The following is a 7,845-nucleotide window of genomic DNA, read 5'->3' on the forward strand; positions in this document are numbered from 1 at the left end:
GATAAAATGAGTTTTAAACAGCCGGTGGAGAAAGAGGTGGACTTCTTGCACTGCATAATGAAATATGCAGCTCATCCAACAAGAACACATGATCAGATTCCTGATTTCCTCCACACTGGTTTTCATCCAAGTGAAGTACCTTTTCCAAGAAACACCAATGAAGAATACATTACAGCAACCTGGAGCAGTTTTACACACAGTAAAGTAGGAATGCATAACACTGATATTTCCAAGGACACACAGGACCACCACCTTCGCACTCCTAGGGAAAACAATGTGTTCTAACAGAACTGTAAATGGAGTCCTTGAAGCCTGCTCAAGTTCTGTGAGAACGACCCTTACGATAGATACAGATCAGGCAGAGAAAGGCTGGAAGAGGCTTCCTTTGAGTTAATCTATGGGCACACAAATGAATTCCTCTTTTGGCAAAATGAGCCCTTTTCTTGGGAGGTGCTAATCTGGAATGGCAAATTGCATAGGTGTAATTCTTTTCTGCCTGCATCCTTAAGATGCTACCTATTTGAATACAGCCACTGCGGTGTGCTTTGCTCTGTCAGGCAAGGCTGATTTGCTTCAGAGGAAAGCAGCTCGAGAAACCAGCCAAGACGATTTTAAAGTAAAGGTCACGCTTGCTGTGTCCTCTATAACTCTCGTCTTTTCCTTACTACTTCTAGGCTGTGTGGTGGCTTTCTGCAAGTGCAGAAGACCAAAGTGTAAGTTTTCTGATCATGGGCCATGCCCATGGATTCAGATCCCTTCATGGCATCTTTGAGCCCTCCGTGAACTGAAGGCAGGCACCACCATAGGCCTCACGGTTACTGTTTGGTGTGCTTCTTAATAGTAACCAAACTCAGCATAAATAATCAACGCAAAGAGGACTTTGGGATAATAAAGGAAGGTTGCTGGGCCTCACACTTGGCAAAAATTGGTAATAGCTGCAAAAGGCTGCATGAACATACAGTGAATTTGCTTGCTTCCACCCAACAAAAGAAACTGAAGGGAGAAATTATTAAAAGACACAAAAATCTGTTTGTAAGAGTCAATGCACAAAAAATTTCCTGATTCCCCTAGGTAGAATAGCATCCTGATTCCTGTTCTGTATTTCAGGCTTTTTTTCTAATATACTCCGACGCTCGCCCAAACAACAGAGGATACCTTGTCCATCCTGCTGTCATCCTCTGATGGTAGTTTCTAATTCTTCAGTTTGTAGAGCTGCAGAAAGGCTGTGACAACCACATCACATCTATGGAGCGTCTCACACGCTGACAGCTCCACATCAAAACCTTGACCCTTCGCAGCCTCCATGGACAACATATCATCCATTTCTACCGAATCAACTCAGAGAAATACTCCTTCATGGAAAGCCTTAAATGTAGACCAAAATTAAATATAAACTCACTGTGTCAAAGGTTGATGCGATCTCAAACTCCCATGCTGCTGCAATAATGCACAGGCAACTATGTTTTTAAAAGCAGTGTTTCTGATTCGTGGGAAAGGTGTAACATGAAATTTCATGAAGGGTTGGAAAGAACATTACTTTTTGATGGGAAATGACTCAAAATTAAGGTGTGATCACAAACACAGGTTTGCAGCCAAACCTTAACCACTTTGAAGTCAAGGGCCAGGGGATACAATCTTGGTACGTGCAGTGAAGCTCTAGGCTCATTTTGCCTCATGCCCTCATCACGCAGATAAGGACCCCCACCAGAACATGCATGCTGCTGATAACAACATGGGACAAAGGGCTACAGGCACAGAGAATTTCACAGCCCCAAGAGGGAAAAGCACCTCCAAGGAGGTGCTTCACAAGGTGAAAATGAGCTGCTGAGTCGAGAGAGAGCTCTGATGACTCTGTGAATAGAAGAGACTGAGCCAGCTGTGGAAACTGGAAATTCCCAAGTCCCTTGCCTGATCGGGGATGTTTATCCAAAGAAACCTCACTCTGGTTCCTGCAAGCTTTCATCATAGCCGTGGTCTTGTAAGGGCTTGTGCGCCTAGATATTAACCTGACCTCACCGTTGTGGGATGGCTGGGCTAGCTGTAGGTTTCGCTGGAATCACCGTATTATTTGTCTGCCTTTCTTGTTGTTTGGTAGTTTCACAGTAAACTAGCTAGCCTTCAACTGATAATCATGGTGTCATGTCTGCTATCACATCCCAAGCCAACATGGCAGTTAAATCTTTCTGTGCATTTTTTTTTTTTTTTTGGTGTCACGATACAAGGAGCGGGACACGATACAGAGCCTTGACCCAGTGATAACTGCTGGAGGATTATGCCACCCACCGAGCTCAGACTCCTTGGCTGCAGGGACTGCCTCTTCTCTTTCCTTAGCTACCTTGATTAGGGAAAACCAGAAAGACAAAAAGAGGAAAGGGATGTTGCCTTATTTATGCTCCATAGCTTGTCATCTCATGGCTACTGAGCACTGCCAGGAAGTGGCCAACCCCCAGCTTGCCTCCCTGCAAGCTTAGGGATCCACGCTGCGCTTAAAACTAAACACAGTGCTGTGACAAATGTTATTGCAAACCTCTGCTTACTAGCTATTCGCTGGACATCTCCTGTAGACATGTAGTTGAGCATGGCCAGGCTAGTAAAGAATCATGACTCAGGAGCCTTCCATTCTGGGATAACGTTTGTCACGTGGAAAGAATTTGTGGACGAAGAAGTTTGCTGAGCATAGTAGTGCGCTCTCCCACTTGCTCTTCTGCAGGGGAGACAAATGAAATTCCAGTACTGCCTCTTTGTGTGCCATTGAGATGTAGGCTTTGCTGATGTGGAAAGGGGCAAAAGTACCTAGTAAGATGCAGCATCTAGCAGTTGAAATGCCTAAAGGAGGCATTGAAAATGAAAGACACAGTCTGGACAGAAATTAAAGGACTTCCTCCCTTTACTTCCCCAGGAGTTTCCAAAAGAAACCTTGAATACACTTAGGATTCCTAAATGAGTATCACATCCTCCTTCCAAGTGTTAGGTACAAGGTTCAATGTAGGTCGTTGATATAGGCCTGCATGTGCAGACATCTGAAGGGAAGGATGGGACATGGCCAACTGCGGCACGCACAGCATGCTACAAACACGTATATAGGTGCAAGACTAAGGAAAAGAAGATTGTACCAAACTGTAATCACCATCCATAGCTATACTAATTAAACAATGAGCCACCATTTTTTTTTAATCCGGCTCCACTATCAACAAAATGTATCTCTATGGCTCTGCATATGAGAGAAAAAAAAGTCAGATCTCAAATCTTTAGCATTATTTGTAGTTATAAGAAGTGAGACCTGGAATCCCTCACTGCACTTTCAGTCAGACTGCCTTCATACAGGCATTGTGGAGTATCGTTTTACCTACTCCTTGTCTCATGGCACGTAAACAGCAGCTTCATGAATTTAGCATATTGCCAACAAACACAACCTTTTGATTACTGATTTAGGTATTGAGGAAAAAAGACAAGCAATAAAATACTTGGGGAAGAAACATCCTCCTCCTTTCCCAGGCTCAACTTCAGTCAAAAACCTCTCTTTCCCCCCATCCTAGTCTTTGTTCTCCTTATTTTTGCTGGAGAACAAAAACATCATCACCGATGACTTGTTTATATTGAGTCCCCCTGTGCTATCTCCTTCTTAAAGAACCTAAAACACAGTTTAGGACAGGAGCATACTTTGGTTTTATAGATGGTATATCCTAACTCACAGTGTTTGGCAGGTACCTCCTGCCCTCTGTTTCTGCTTTTCTGCAGAGAGAATGAAAAACCAGCTTGTGCTGATAGGTTTTCAGAGATCCTAGGTGCAAAGTTTTCTTTTCCAGAGGCATAAAAGAGGTGGAAAAGCTACTCTTCAAAACATCTTTCTTGGAGTGGAAGAGAAAATTATAAGGATAAGGTCAGCTCTGAGACCTCACCCCCCAAAAATGTAAGCAAGCTGACAAACAGGTAGAAAAAGCGAAAGTTGAAGTACTAAGTGCTCTCCAGTGATTTTTGGAAGGAAGCAGCTTGAGTCCTTGGTTCTTTATCTAGCTTGCTCTGTCTGAGAGAAGGCTGGCCTTAGCTGGGAAGAAGACACAAGGAACCGGGACACACCAGAACAAAGACCTGAGAGGCTAATGTTAACAGAGATGTGGTAATGCTGCTACAGAGTACCGTCCCCCAAGGAACTGTTGTCCTCTATGCACAGCCAGAGCAATCTTCTCACGCGGTCACTAGCACAGTGTGCACCCCTTAGGCTATTGCAGGATTTTACTAGCTTTAGTGCCCCTTTAGAGTTACGCATTAGTTGTTGTCTTCCCATCATTCATTAAGATTCTTTCATGATCTGAATGAATGTGTTGGTCAGAAGACTTGAACACCTTGTAGGGTACAATTTTTGCTGCTTAAAGCTTGAGTTCCTAGAGAAAACGCAAACCTGCAGAAGTACCTGCCTTCTCTCAGATCTGATCGCATTCACCAATTTCACTGCTCTGTGTTAGTAAATCTAAGCTTGGTACAATAGTACCTAGAACTCCCTCCTCCAGCAAAGCTCAGGGAGCTTATCTTAAGACCTGGTCCACATTACATATGTCACTGAAGTAAAGCGCCAGCCTGTGTTCACACAAAGCAAAAAGTTCCTCACATTTACAGAGACAAAATGATGGAAGTCACTAAATCTTTAATCACCAAAGGTAATTCTGTATCACAGCAGCGTTGCACATTCTGAAGTAAAGCTGACTGTCATCTCAGTCAGCTAAAATGATCCCTCCTGTATTAGCTTGAATCTTAACACTAACAACGTCTCTTAAATTTAAGCTAAGTGCTGGACTTGGAGGACTGTTTTAAGGCAAGAAAAAGAGTAGCTGACTGAAGAACTAGGAAGGTGGGTAAGAAAATAAACAGAATCCTGGAACTATGTGAAAAGTGCTACAACACAAGCTAGAGAGTATATATGAGGAAAAGAGTTCCTCAATAGGATGAAATTGGTGGTTTGGCATACTGTCACGTTTCAACTACAGTTCTAGTCACATATCCTGAGGAAGGACACAAATCAGGACCTGTGACCAGTAGGCAAAAGATCCTGTCTACAGGTGGTGATGAGGAAATTACTGATGAAGCTGGACTCCCTCAGCACTGCCTCCAACAAGACACTGCCCCTCTCACCTCCCTGGGAAGAGGTAACATGACACTTCCCTGTGGTGATACCGCATTGCAGACATTGCTGCTGTTTTGATGTCAAACCTCAAGAGCAGGAGGGGAAACAGCCCATGGCATGCACTAGTCCAACCGTGGCTGAACACGCCTGTACTAAGCCCAAGAACACCTGCTGGGAGATACTCTGCCAAAGGCCCAGTCTCATTGTTAGGAGGTACTGTATTTCATCATTCCCTCGCACACTTCAGTTTGCCTTTTGGCCTCTACATGACGTTTTAAATCACAAATCCAGTTCCATGGATGCAAAATGCCCAGTTGCCAGATTGCATGCAAGGAAAATGAAAAGGATGCCCATGAAGCTACTTCCCCATCTCCTAGGCACAGGTTTTTGGCCAGATGTCTGTCACCACTCCAAAAGGATAACAAAAATAGCAAGATAAAGTGTTCAAATGGAAAATACAAACTGGAGTGCAATGTGACCTTCTTCCCCCCAAAACAAGCAACCAAAGGAGAAGGTTGTGCACTTCTTTCCGGCTAGTTCAGCTTCTGGATTGGAAGGGGCTTTTATGAATACACTCATGGGAATTTTGGTTGGTCAAACATACATCCCCTAAGGCTGCACTCTGCCTTACAGAGCCATGTAATGCAGAGTACTACCTCCTTTGCCTCACAAAGTGTGCTGGACTTGAAAAGGAAACACAAGCTTTTATTAAATGGAAAGATAGTTTTAGAAAAAAATATATCTCTCCACAGGTAAGGTCTGCCAACACACTGAGATTACTGCAGTCACAAAAAAAGAAATAATCAGAAGTAAGTCAAAATGACTGGGTACAAGTTCTGATGCATCTTTGGACTGTGCTATCGTTAGACTCAAAATAGCATAGTGTAGTCTAAACGGAAAAAAATAAGTAATTTATGTATAAAATCATTTATTCTCCACTTTGTTAGTTAGCGATGCTTTCACCACACAAAATCCCATTATTAATCTTTAAAATATAGCACTGCAGTACTGCCCAGCTGCGAGAATGCAGGATGAGAATTTACCGCAGAAAAGCTCGATGGCACTATATTGGCTACAGCTTCATCTCCAGCAGTGCCAAGACCCAGTCGCTTCAGAGAACGATACAAGAAATGTTTTAATAGGTAACTGATGTTGTAATTCCAGGCAGTTAACACTCACATGTATCCATTTAGCTTCTTCCAAACACTCTACATTTCCCTGCTTCTTGAAAAGAAGCAGTATCTGCTGCAATGAACCCCACAAGTTAGTTATATTCTGTGTGACAGCCTCCAAAAAAAAGGTATCTGTGTGCCTTCCAGTCCCCAAAGAGTGACCCTGCTTGCTATCTGCAAATCAACCTTTCCTCCTTCAACCCCTTGCATGCTTTTGCATTGGCACCTTTTCCCAATCTGCACACAAAACACCCCCACACATATAACAAGACATACACACACGGCTGGCTGCACACGTCGACAAACACTTGCCCTGGATGCCCTGCTCCCTCCGGAGCCGGCTGCCAGACCCACGCTCTCTCCAGGCTCCGGCCCACGCTCACAGCCACCTCGATGCCATCTCCAAGCCTCTTCTACTCGCTGCCCAGTCCGCCTTGATATTTGCCAGTCATCGCACACTGACAAACGGACCCTCACATGCCCCAGGGGCAGGGCCGCAGACACACAGGCCCCTCTGGACCCTGCTGACACTCCCATCGCTAGCACATACACCACAGCAAACACATGCACAGAGAAGAGAGAGTCTCCTCACGCCAGAAAATGGTCGGGAATGGAGTTTAATGAGAAGATGGGAGGGGATGAGGGTGCTCCTTTCTCCTGGGAGGTGATTCTTTGCCCCCTGCTGTCACTGCCCTCTCTGCTCCTTCGGGTGTGTTGAGAGGAGAGGCTCCTTTTATTACAGGACCCAACAAACAGTCGCAGCAACTGGGACGTCTTCAGGAGCCATTTGCCCATGCCCGGCTGCTGAGGGCTCTGATGTTTCAGCTGCCGAGTCAGTGACTGCCACGGTTTCGGCTGTGACAGGATCTTCGAGGGCAGCGGTTATCACTGGCATGGGCACTCTTGGTGCCTCGCCACTTCCAGCTCAAGTGGAGTCTGAGCCAGGGCCTTCCCCTGGCACAGGTAAAAACCCTTGCTGCACAGCTGTGAGGAACATTCATCACTGCTCACAGCTTCTGGTGTGCCAGCGTCACCTCTGCCTTGAGCTCTTTCCACCAACTGCTCCCCTTCCGTTTCTTCCCTTGGCACTTGCCCTCTACTGGAGGATGCTACAAGTTCTTCTTTTGCTCCCACTGGCTCTTCTTCAGCCGTGCTCCTTGGCGATTCACTCTTCTTTGCACTGCTGCCTTGAGCTGCCTCACCAGAAACTCCCTTAGCCTGCACTTGGCCTGGTGAGTCCAAGGCAGGAGTTTCCTCTTCTCCTGCTGGTGTGCCAGGGACTGCAACAACAGCTGCTTCTGTGCGCTCAGGTCCCTCGCAGGGAGTGACACGCTCACCTGCAAGCTGCACAGGCACTTCAGCTGCAGAGGCTTCACCTGCATCCCTGTTTTGCGCCTGAGCAAAATGGGAGCAGAAGTGTGAAGACGGGACCTGCAGCTCAGGAAACAAAGGGCAGCCAAAAGGAGGGGCAGCCAGCAGCAGCTCAACCAAAGACAAAGCCAGGAAGAGATGGTGAAAGGCAGCTAGGGAAGAGGCTGAGAGTGCAACAGCCAC

This window comes from Rhea pennata, chromosome Z, assembly GCF_028389875.1.
Source record: "Rhea pennata isolate bPtePen1 chromosome Z, bPtePen1.pri, whole genome shotgun sequence".
Lineage (NCBI taxonomy): Eukaryota > Metazoa > Chordata > Aves > Rheiformes > Rheidae > Rhea > Rhea pennata.